Raw genomic sequence first — 13,798 nt, 5'->3', positions numbered from 1 at the left:
TCAGCATCAGCGCAAATGCATTATTTTGTCGAATTCCTCCAGCAACAAGTAACACGCGCGCATTTGTACCATAAACTTATTATGTCGTAAAAAGGTGCTAGATTCACTATACTTCAAGAATTTTTTTCCAATCCCATCCCCCAATGTCAAAAAGAAATCTACGCCACTGATGGTCTTTAAAATGATTAGACTATAGCACAAATCACGCGCTACAAATTGAATGCTAAAGTAACAGAAAAACTATATCATTAAAATTTCATCACATTATATACAAATTGAAGAATAGAAATGGGACGTGATTCGGTGTTTTATTTTATATATTTTTAATTGATTTGATATTATATTGACTAATTTTCATTTGTAATTGAACTAATTGCTTCCAGTGCTGACTACGTAAGAGAAAGAAGAGTCTTGTTGGTCTAAGTCAACGTAAGAATTAATCATAAAGCCGAAAACCTTACCATGAAAAAACCTTAAAGCGATGTGGATTTATACTTGTAGCAATATAATTTCATACGAACAAGAAAACTTAGGGCAGTAAAACATCAGAACGATAACATTACAAAAGTGTTTTGGTCACACATATGTGACACGATCAAGGGAAATGAGTCGGATGTCGCTAATATTGATTTTGAGATATTGGCAAAGAAACTGTTAAAATTCTTTTGTTTTTTATTGTTTTCAGCGATTGATAAATTGATGTAACTTTGCAAAGAAAAGTCAACATGGGGTTTTCAGTTTCAGAAAGCTCTAAATGTCCTCTTTAGAAACATATGTAAAACTCACTTTCGACCAGGGTCGACATGAGACTCATTCCCCTTGATCACGTCACATATATGTTTTAATGTGTTCAAGTGGATTCAAAGTTCAAAAGCTATTCATATTAGAGCGTATGAAGAGAATTAGGGCAAATGGGTAATTGATATGCATTAGATAAAGTACCATTGCCTTCTTGGTTTGTGAACAGTTCATAAGAATATCAATTCTTACTAGTTTCCAGGAAATTCATTTAATTGACTCAGTTCTAGATATATAAACTGTTTACTTCATAAACATTTAGATAAAATAACGATAACATTTTGAAGATAACACATATCAGATGGGGTTAATGTTACTATCTACTGAAGATAACACATATCAGATGGGGTTAATGTTACTATCTACTGAAGATAACACATATCAGATGGGGTTAATGTTGCTAGCTACTGAAGATAAAACATATCAGATGGGGTTAATATTACTATCTACTGAAGATAACACATATCAGATGGGGTTAATGTTGCTATATACTGAAGATAACACATATCAGATGGGGTTAATGTTGCCATCTACTGAAGATAACATATATCAGATGGGGTTAATGTTGCCATCTACTGAAGATAACACATATCAGATGGGGTTAATGTTACTATCTACTGAAGATAAAACATATCAGATGGGGTTAATATTACTATCTACTGAAGATAACACATATCAGATGGGGTTAATGTTGCTATATACTGAAGATAACACATATCAGATGGGGTTAATGTTGCCATCTACTGAAGATAACATATATCAGATGGGGTTAATGTTACTATCTACTGAAGATAAAACATATCAGATGGGGTTAATGTTACTATCTACTGAAGATAGCATATCAGATTGGGTTAACGTTACTATCTACTGAAGATAACACATATCAGATGGGGTTAATGTTACTATCTACTGAAGATAACACATATCAGATGGGGTTAATGTTACTATCTACTGAAGATAGCACATCAGATGGGGTTAACGTTACTATCTACTGAAGATAACACATATCAGATGGGGTTAATGTTACTATCTACTGAAGATAACACATATCAGATGGGGTTAATGTTACTATCTACTGAAGATAACACATATCAGATGGGGTTAATGTTACTATCTACTGAAGATAGCACATCAGATGGGGTTAACGTTACTATCTACTGAAGATAACACATATCAGATGGGGTTAATGTTACTATCTACTGAAGATAACACATATCAGATGGGGTTAATGTTACCATCTACTGAAGATAACACATATCAGATGGGGTTAATGTTGCTATCTACTGAAGATAACACATATCAGATGGGGTTAATGTTGATATCTACTGAAGATAACACATATCAGATGGGGTTAATGTTGCTATCTACCGAAGATAGCAGGTATCAGATGGGGTTAATGTTGCTATCTACCGAAGATAGCAGGTATCAGATGGGGTTAATGTTGCTATCTACCGAAGATAGCAGGTATCAGATGGGGTTCATTGTTTATCTTAATTACAGCTTATCGTTAAGTGGTATTGTTGCGACCTTTTTCAGGTTACCTACTGTTGAAAAATATCGTGACATGATTTACACCAACTACATGAGCTATATATAACCAAAATAACCACTTAGAAACAATCGCAATAACTCCCATATGTATTAAAACCAATGCCTATGCATGGGAATGAAATTAATTACCATTAAACGGCTGTAAATTTTAACATTGTTCAATGTCATTTTTTAATTTTACGGAAACTTACAGAGAACTAATTTTTTGATGAAAATATTGCACCTAGAGCAAGCAAATTTGAATTCTAAAATGGAAATTGAAAGGTCGATGTAAAATATACATTTTAGTGGTATATAACATGATTAATATTTAACGCTTAACTATAGCACAAATTACGCGCTACAAAGTGAATTTCTAAAGTAACAGAAGAGCTCTAACATTAAAATTTAAACACAGTATATGCAAATTGAAGAAAGGTATAGAAATTGGACGTGATTCGGAGTCATTTTTTATATATTTTTAATTGATTTGATATAACATTGACTAATCTCAATATGTGATTGGGCTAATTGCTTCCAGTGCTGATATTAATAAGCAAATAGAGAAGGGAACAAATAAATGTAAGATTCTTTTTATCAGACATCCTTACCCTGTTAATTGTGCTAATATTGTAAATTTACATAGTATACGTCCTTGCCCCGCTAATTATGCTGATATTATACAGATCACAGTTCCTTGCCTATTTATGCAAATATCCTACAGAGTACCGAACTGTGCTTTTTTACAGCTCAAAAATGCCGTTCTGGCATTATAATAGCGTGCAAAATTAAACTCTTTTCCCCCGAAGATACCGTAATAAAGTACCCACAATTTTTTTGCTTATTTCTTTTATTTTACAGCAATAGTGCTATATTATGAATAATAGTTTACAAAGTGCAAAATTGACCAAATTAATGTTGTACTTCCCACTACTTGTATCGGCATCGGTTTTGATAGAGGCAACTTAATTTAAAAAACACACTTGATAATAATAATCCTTATTGGTGTTTATGGAATACTTTAATACATTAATTAACTGTAATTAAACCTTTTCCAACTTGATTTTGACATCAACTTTAGCGGTTTTAAGTTGTTTAATTTGTTAAGTCGTACAAACAGTTGCCTACGAAAGTTAAATGTCATTCAATAACCGACTTATTGAGGGCAGCTTGCATGCGATTATATAAAATGTCAATTATGTTTTCATTTAATAGATTGGATATGGCGATCAACTGCCTCAAAAAGTGGTTTACTCTCCTTAATAGAAAGTAATATTATTGACACAATATATTCAGACACACAGGTGTATTACGAAGGAAATGTAAACTTGTATTTACAGTCATTTTAATCGTAAAAAATCACGGAATCGGAGTTACAACACGGCAAATGTATGATATGACAAAAATTGTTAAAAGATAAGAGAAATAAATGTTAAAAACAATCATGAGTTGTGTGTGTCAATTTTTATGATAAAAATACTGTTTAATAATACCGAAATAAAGGTATATTACCAAGGTATATATCCCCTATATCCCTCCAAACATCGTAACAATTGGCCTATTTATCGTGAGAATATTCCAATCAGCGCATATTGATCTCGATATTGAACACTTTATGGTGGACATTGATATCATTGTTCATACATTTCAAGCTTTATTCATGAAACAAGGATTTATAAACTTACAACATTTGTACCACCCTGAATAAGATGATACATTTGAAGAATTATAAATACAGTGGGCATGATAGGACATCGTCAACCACGGTGACTGATGTCTAAGGCCTCTAAATCCCATCGCTTCTCCATCCAGGATTACATACGCAGTTTGATTATAATGTCATATGTCCGTGTTTGTTTGTTCCTGGATTTTATGCCAATATACATTTTGATGAGTTTCCTCACATTATCAAAGATTTGTACATTATAGTGTTTCAATTTTGACAGTGCTGACTAAGCCTATGTAACTTTATCATGCTATGTGATACCTTTTGGAAGAAGTGCTCGAATAATGTCCTTCATCTGCTTTATACTTGAATATCAGTAAATTAGCAGAAAAAAATTACTGCTGTGTTTTTAGGAATCAATGTTTGTACTCCTCAAAAAATATAATCTAACTTAAACATAAGCACTACCAGCTTTTGAACTGAAGAAAACTTTTACATTGTTTTTGTTTCTTTGTTTTTGTTTTCTGGTGTTTTTGTGTGTGTTCTTTTATCAAGTCAAGCTTTAAAAAAATTGTTACTGAGTCAGCTATGTACTCAGCTAACAACAAACTAATGATGTTCAGATAAGTTAAGTGCACTAAAAGAAGATTACTTAACACCTTAGTTTCAATCCAAACCCAATATTTACATACCAATGCTATTTCCTAATTCAAACATATTTAAGAGTTGGTTTGCGATTTGCTTTGTAACCACATTCTGGTACTTGTTCCTAGATTCTTGTATTCTTGAGCGCTTATACTATTTTCCATTCTTGGGCTATTCCAGAAAATAGGTGCACACCCCCTATAGAGGAGCAACTTTTCAATGAAAGAAATGTCTGGATTTCCAAGTCTGCTTTCTGAAAACGACTGGAATTCCAGTTGCCAATGTCACTTGAAAAAGCCTGGAAATCCAATTAAATGAAGGTAAAATCACGGAAATGTCCAAAATGAGCTGTCAAAATGAGGATTTCTGATTTTGAGCTATTTTTCTGCTGGATTTTTTCGCCTTTGGACACTTGAAAAGTCTGGATTTCCAAAAATCACGACTGGACAAAAAGTCCGGATATCCGAACTCCTCTATAGGGGGTGTGCATCTATTTTCTGGAATAGCCCCTTACGGTATTACAACTATTCTTTGTCCGATTCGTAACACAGATCCTGGAGAGAGATTAGAATGCCTTGACTGGAATCACGATCACAGCAGGGATTACGGTTTATATATATGAAAACATATTTCAGAAAAGAATCACCTTCAACATTATTTCGATGTCATATGTAACAAAAACTGAAATGACCGCATTGAATTTAACTTACCGCCGTGGATTTATTGATACTTGTCGATTTTTCTTTGACAATTCTGTCGTAGTTCTTTATTAATTCATGAACTGTTCAGGAGCAAATGTAGTAACCTCTATGTACGTGTGATTGAAGGTTGTTGACAACATTGGTATTGCAAGGTATCTTGAAGCTGTACGTGAATTTTGACCTACTACATCAGCGTCTAAATTTATCATGTATTGGGCATGATGTGAATTGCGTATTTTCTATCTTCTACACTATTTCAACAGCGAACTTTAATCAATGCCCTCATAATGCAGAGCTCTAAACATCGGAATTTTGACAACATTTCTCAAGGGTTCTAACCCAAGACGCACACACAACCTACTATCATTTGTTGTGCCTTCTAGGACAGTTGAGAGGCGTGTAATCAATCTATCAGTGCAGCAACAACCACAATAATAATTTCCTCTCACAAAACGCTCATGTAATTTTGATGTCTGAAATAATTGGAAGAAATTGTGTCATGGAGGCCACATATTGTGTAGATCAGATCGTATGTGCATTATTCGAGGCCTTCCTGTCATGTGTTGGCGTCATAGAATATGAGACTGGCTTCAAAACTAACACCTAAAATGAATGTTGGAATCGAATGGTAAAAGATGATATGATAGTCAGTATAGATAATTAACTTTTTCATGGTGTTAATGGAAAACGTGATTTTGATATTGAAAACAGTGTATCAGTTAAAACCAGTTGATGAGACACCATACATGTCCTGCATATTATAAGAGTGTAATATTAAAAGGACTGTATAAAGTTATTCCCATCATGTGACGCTATTAAGCTTGTACCATAAAGTGTAACAGACATTTAAAAAATGAATAACAAATGTAAAATATTCCTAATAGAAATGTCTTTGTGTGGTGCTCTGAATAAATGTCAAATATAAAGATGTTTTAATTTATTATATCAGTTGGATACATTAAAATAGAAAGTTGCAAAGAAAGTGAGTTGAGAATAAGAGAAAGAATAATAGCATTAAGAAACGGAGAACATTATTGCCGCCAGTTATATTGTAATGGCTGTATACATCATGCAGTAAAGGAACATTTAATGAGTAAAATGTCATCAGAAATGACAATTTATTGAATATTTTATACCACGCTCCATAATGCTACCCCTACCCCTTAATATAGCAACTCAAATATCATTAATATTCAACTTACATAGGTGTCTTTAGCAAAAATAATGGTAACCAATTGGTGACTGCTTGCTATTTGTTGATGCTCTAGCGGATCCAAACAAACTACCTGAAGTGTTCAATATTGGTTAGGATGGTATCTGAATGCCTACTTTTCCCAGATTGTTTCTACTGATATAGAGAGTTATACAATAAGAAATAGCAAAAAAGTAGGGATTTTGTAAAAATCTACTGCCTGGGTGAAACATGCTTCGATCTTACTGATGATACTAGTATGTACCCCAGTAAAATTCTCCGAGAGTTCCAAGTCGATCCGAGAAAAAAAGTGTTTTTTCGCCCCCGCCCTACTGCACAATGTTGTTAAAAATCTTTCTTATTGCAACCTATTCTTTAAAGGGTTTAGGTACAAAGACGGTCCAGGATGGTTTTAGTATAATCGTAACTCCATTTAAGATGAACTGCTTATAGGCTGCACTCTTCATGGCAGCAAAAACATACAAAGTAATATTATTGACACAATACCTAAGGCCGAGTAAAAAAAATACATGTTTCTCGTCCGCGCCCTCCTCCTTTTTTGAAGATTTTTCAAATTTCTTTTTATTTTATAAACTTTCAGTTATAACTTGTTGAAAAAGATGTTTCAGAAGTTGAAACTTATTTTACGGCTTTGTAAATGCATAATACATCATTTAATAAGAGTTTTGTGATCACTAGAGGGACCTACCTCTTAAAACAATAAAATAAAAAGGGCCTCCTCCTTTTTCTCAGATATCAATCTGTATGTCAAATACCCAAAATATGGTGCCAAATACAGGTATTTAGCGTCGTTTTCCAATAAAAAATAGAAAATAAAAAGCCCCCCATCCTCCTATTTTTAAAAACCCGGACGAGAAACATATTTTTATTTTTACTTGGCCTAATAGGTGTATTAACAAAACTAATGAAAACAAACGGTTTTATATTTCAAATAGTATACTATCATATTTCGTAATTTTATGTTTAAATAAATACCGGGTACTTACTGCATTGGAAAACAAATGGTATAGTTCCTGGATTTTAAATCAATATAAATTTTGATGAGCTTCTACACATTATCAAAGATTGGTGCATTATAGACATAGTGTTTCATTTTTTACAGTGTAGACTAAGCCTATGTAATTTTATCATGCTATGTGATACCTTTTGGAAGATGCTGCTGTTGAGATTCTTTTATGCGTCCTTCATCTTCTTCAGTAGAATTTGAATATCACTGAATTAGCAAACACGATGGCTGAAAAGTAGATGATATGATAATCTAAATTGAGCACAAACACTACCAGATATAAGACTGACGAAAATGTTCACAACGTTTGTTTTGGTGTGTTTTTTTATTTGTTGTTTGTCAATTCGATTCGATTATTATCGAGATAAAAAGTCCGAATTTTGATATCTCAAAACGCGCTGAGCCAATATTAGGCTTGTTTGTACTCATTTTAATGCAATTTTCTTGCTGATTCCAAATATGGTCATGAAACTGTAAAATTCTGAAATTTAAACTTGTCGTCTGCAGTCGACACCCGCGAGGAGAGTTATGTGGACTAAAGGAAGATTACATAACACCTTAGTTTCAATTCAAACTCAATATTTACAAACCAATGCTATTTCGCAATTCAAATATATTTCAGATATAGTTTGCGATTGCTTTGTAACTCTGTATTGTAACCTCATTGTGGTGCTTTATACCTATGAGTGCTTACTATATCCTTACATTATGAACAATTTATTTTTTTGTCTGAATCAGAACACCGATCTGGAGAAAGGTGAGAATGCCTTTTTCGCTGGCATCTCAACCATAGCATGGTTTATAATCAAAGTTCTTATTGTTACGTAGCATTTGTTTACATCGGGTGAGAAAATCGTGCAGAAACAAATCACTTGCAAAATGCTTCGAGGAATGTCATGTTACAATGATAAGCTGTAATGGCCACAACGATTCATTAAAATTTAAATTTTATACGTGAATTTATTGATACCTCTAACTTTCTTGCTTTCTTTGATAATTCTGTCGTAAATTTTATATTAATTCATTAACTGTTCGGAAGAAAAGGGTAGTAACTTCTATGTACGTGTGATTGCAAGGTATCTTGAAGCTGTACATTTTGACCTACTAGTAACATCAGCGTTTGTATGGCGCAGAATGTGAATTTTGTATTATTTATCTTCATTTCTCGAGGGTTTTAAACCAAGATGCACAAACAAGCTACTATCAGTTGTTGTGCCTTCTAGGACAGTTGAGAGGCGTGTAATCAATCTATCAATGCAGCAACAACCACAATAATAATTTCCTTTCACATAACGATCATGTATTTGATGTCTGAGATAATTGGAAAAAATGTGACGTGGAAGCCTCATATTGTGCAGAATCGGATCGAATGTGCATTTATTCGAGGCTTCCCTGTCATATGTTGGCTCTAACACTAACACCTAAACATGAATGTTGGAATCGGATGGTAAAAATAGCTGACATGATAGTCAGTATAGATAATTAACTTTTTCATGGTGTTAATGGAAAACGTGATTTTGATATTAAAAACAGTGTATCAGTTAAAACCAGTCGATGAAAGACATCAGGCATGTCCTGCATATTTTAATATTAAAAGGACTGTATAAAGTTCTTCCTATCATGTAACCCTATTAAGCTTTTAATGTATTGAAAATATGTACCATAATGCGTAACAGCCACTTATAAATAATGAAAAACAAATATTACATATTTTTATGTCTTTATGTGGTGCACTGAATGAGAATTAAATATAAAGATGTTTCAACTTTTTATCAGTTGCATGTTTAAAAATAGAAAGTTGCAAGTGGTAGTGGGTTGAGAATGACAAAAAGAATAATGGCATTAAAGAAACGGATAATGCCGCAAGTTATATTGTAATGGCTGCATACTTCATACATTAAATAAAAAATATAATCAATAAAATGTCATCAGAAATGACAATTCATTGGATAATCATACCATGCACAAAGTTGTTGAATGTCGTTCTTATTGCAACCTATATTCTTAATATGTAGTTACAAAGCCGGCTGGGGTTTATTTATTCTCAAACCTCGTTCCTACACACTAAGTTGGCAGTTTCTCTGAATGATTTTAGCATCATTTAAGCTCTTTTTTTTCTGCAGAGTAAAACATTTCACTTAGTGTCGTCATTATTACTATTCATACCTCATCTGAACATGGTTTTCTCTTTACAGGGGTGCTTTGGCTGAGTCAATAAAGGTCGTCAATTATTACGGAGGCGTATGTAGGGTGTGTAGGTAAGTTACCATTTGGTTGCATTTTGTTTGGGTTGCTTAAACCAATACAATTGGTCTTAACGTTGTGTGGCTGTAACATGGATAGTCTTACCTTAAGCTCTCTATAATTGTTGCATACTAGTAAATTAAAATTTCAAAGAAATCTTTACGTACCACAATAAAACATATTCAGGTTGAACGTATTATTACTTATGCCGCATAACGTATTTTGATTTGAGTTCATATTGCTTAGACAGGCATAGCACACACATTCGTTTCACACTCTCCATGTTTCATCAAATGAATAAATTCTCAATATCACATACCTCAGAAACAATCAACACAACACCAATGTTTATATCTACGAGGGTCATTCCAAAAGTTTTATCTCTATCGTCACATCTCTGTTATCTTAGTTGCCAGAAAATTGAAATTACCTATGATTATACTCTTAAATCTTGGCTACAAAATAAAAGTTATTTGATCAAAATGTGATTGTGAGAACTTGTCGGTTCAAGTCGTATCAATTGGTTCATAATTTAAATATAAATAAGTCGTATGCACATTTTTTTTGTATTTTGTAAATATAATATACAGGTTTATTAACAAACTGTTCATCATATTTCCACGTCAAGATGCACTCATTGCTTAAAATAAGGACGTAATTGCGAATTACCCTTAAATGTGGTCTAGTCGACATCTGGCAAATTTCACAAACATTTGTGTGTCTGTTGAACCCTTCCAGGTTTTCTTCTCATATAAAACATGTTTTATTTTATTTTGAAGTCCCAAAACTTTCGGCTTCAGTTTTAACCGTTTTCGATGTACAAAATCTGTATTCGCTTTAACCAACATATCTAAACAACCTAAAATCACATTTTTATCAAATAACTTTTATTTTGTATCCTAGAGTATTATCATGAGTAATTACAATATCCAGGCATGTAAGATAACAGAGATGTGATGATGGAGGTAGAACTTTTTGAATGACCCTCGTATTATGAAATTATTCAACATTAATCGGCTATAAATATTAACATTTATATTCAATGTCATTATGTAGTTTTACGTAAACCTCCAGAGAACATATTTTTTGATGAAAATATTGCACCCAGAGCAACACAAATTTGAATTCTAGAAATGGAAATTGAAAGGTCGATGTAGCCTATAGTGATATATAAAATGATTAATCTTTAACGCTTAACTATAGCACAAATCACGCGCTACAAATTGAGTGCTAAAGTAACAGAAAAGCTATGATATTAAACTTTTATCACATTATATACAAATTTAGGATAGAAATGGGACGTGATATGAAGTCATAATTTATATATTGTTAATTTATTTGATATTACATTGACTAATCTTCATAATGTGATTGAACTAATTGCTTCCAGTGCTGACATTAATAAACAAATAGAGAAGGGAACAAATAATTGTATGAGTCTTTCTGGTCTACGTCAACGTAAAAATTAATCATATATAAAAAACACGAAAAAAGAACGAAAACCTAACCATGAAATATAGTTGCATTATAAATTCCTTCATTTGTTATTCAAATGAAAACAAATGTGTATAGTTCAAAAACTTAAGGGGTACTACACCCTGCCTAATTTTATGCCTATTTTTGCATTTTTCTCAAAAATTATAGCGCATTGGGGACAAGTAAGATATGTATATTATAGGGCAAGGACTACAACTATTGTACTGAAAATTCAGCAACTCAAAGCAAATAGTTTTTGATTTATTGATCAAATATTGGTTTTCCCTCAATTTTTACTGTTACTACACAACTGTTGTCTGTGCTGAAATAAAATGTCCAGTGCAGTAGTTGTAGTCCTTGCCCCTATAATATACATATCTTACTTGTCCCCAATGCGCTATAATTTTGGAGAAAAATGCAAAAATAGGCACAAAATTGGGCAGGGGTGTGGTACCCCCTTAAAGCGATATGGATTTATAATTGTTGCAATATAATTTTGTACGAGCAAGAAAACTTAAGTAAAATATCAGAACGATTAAATCATCAAATGTTTTCATCATATTATGTGTTTGAACGTGTTCAAGCAAATTCAAAGTTCAAAATGTATTCATATTATGAAGAGCATTAGACTAAATTTCAATGTGAATTAGATCAATATATCATGTAAGATAAAGTAGCATTGCTTTTATGATTTGTGCACATTTGATAAGAATATCAATTCACATCCTTTTAATTGAAATAACAATGAGCGTCATGGTTGTCAGTAAATTCATTTTAATAAACTCTGTGCTAGCCATGCGCTTCAACGGAAAAAGTTGAAGTTTTGAAATATTTTCTCAAAATATCAAGAGCTATCTTAAGAACTACTGAACCAATACTAGGCTTGTTTGTACTCATTTTAATGCATTTTTCATGCTGATTCCAAATATGGTCATAAAAATTAACTAACATTTCTGAAATTTTTGAATTAAAAAAAAAATTGAAACATGTCGTCTGCATTCGATACCCACGTGAAAAGAGTTAATGAACTCCGTTCTAGATACATAAAGTGTTAAGTTCACAAACATTTGATACTTAATTATAAGTCAAAAGAATAGAGTACAGCAAAAATGAAATGTTTTATCAAAGATAATTGCCCTGCTGATCATGATAATATTCTACAGAGTACAGGTCCTTGCCCTAGCTAATTAAGTTAATATTTTACCGAACAGTATATTACAGTTCGAAATGGTTATTATGGTATAATAACAACATGAGAGCTAGGGTGACTTTGTAAATAATTCATACCCATCTTACATTGTTTGTCTAACACATAAAATGTGACTTGAATGTTTTATCACCTAAAGATAATTAGTCGATATATTAATAAAGAAATAAAAAATGAAATGATTGAATGATTAAAGGTTAATAATGTAAAAGAAAATGTCGTCATTCAAATTATTAATAAATCATAAAGCCGGATATGTGTAAACTTGTACGCCCTGCTTTACAATGAAATTAGTTTGGGGGTATAAACACTTCCACCGTTATTTTAAAAGGGTGACAATCAGACCGAATAATATTAGATTTAAAACAGTTAAGGGATCTAAAATGAGCGTTTATTGCGTTTCGATAGTATTTTTTGTGGGACATGAGAGCACCTCAGACCTATCGAATTGCATTCTGAATACGAAGCATGTCTTTCTGATATCAAATAATTTTCATTTCTTGAAAATCACAATAGGCCTATAATACAAATTTTATGACAAATTATAAAAATTTGATATTTTTCAAATTTTTGATATATAACAGTCCTCGAAGTAAATTATATAAATCTAATGATATATTTTAAAGTGTATGTAGCAGGAGGAAAAGCTGACGGTCAATTGAAAATTTTGACCATTCATATTGAACATATGGATTTTTTTCCCAAAAAGACCTATTTTTTTTTGGTGTTTTGGAAAAAAAATACATATCTTCAATACGAAAGGTCAACATTTTCAATTGATCGTCGGCTTTTCATCCCACCTACATACACTTTAAGTATAAATCATCAGATTTATAAAGTTTACTTCAAGTACTGTTAAATATCAAAAATATCAATTTTAATGATTTGCCATAAAATGTGTATTAAATTGCGAATTTCAAAAATCAAAATTATTTGATATCAAAAGACATGCTTCGTATTCAGAATGCAATTCGATAGGTCTGAGGTGCTCTCATGTCCCACAAAAATACTGTCGAAACGCCATAAACGCTCATTCTAGATCCCTTAAGCTCTAAAGAATTATCAAATCAACAGTAATCTCTTGCAGTATAAAAGTTTATTGTGATTATTATTCTATACTTTTTAATGTGTAATAGTCTTGATTAATATTTCTTTTGTCTATGCCAACATACGTTGTCTATCTCACTTGTCCTGTCTTCTTGTTGTTTTCACCATGTCTGTTTCTTTGTTTTGAGTGACTTGTCCTTTGTCTCTTTGAACTCCAATTTTTCATTGTTCTAGGGTGGCCAAATATTATGCTCTCTTTTGACTA

At 32.2% G+C, this 13,798-nt stretch overlaps 1 protein-coding gene across 1 annotated transcript in view; it reads left to right on the top strand.

The window, feature by feature from the left end:
* Positions 1-13,798, top strand: part of LOC140159200 (probable vesicular acetylcholine transporter-B) — a 171,562-nt gene that overhangs the window by 64,188 nt on the left and 93,576 nt on the right. Inside the window, exon 2 of the mRNA XM_072182590.1 lies at positions 9,755-9,817. The gene's annotated coding sequence lies outside the window, so the exon portion shown is untranslated. The remainder of the gene's footprint in view (positions 1-9,754; positions 9,818-13,798) is intronic.

The sequence above is a fragment of the Amphiura filiformis genome, chromosome 8 (genome assembly GCF_039555335.1).
Source record: "Amphiura filiformis chromosome 8, Afil_fr2py, whole genome shotgun sequence".
Classification (NCBI taxonomy): Eukaryota; Metazoa; Echinodermata; class Ophiuroidea; order Amphilepidida; family Amphiuridae; genus Amphiura; species Amphiura filiformis.
Note: the sequence above shows the minus strand (reverse complement) of the source record. Positions and strands in the feature narration are given on the sequence as shown.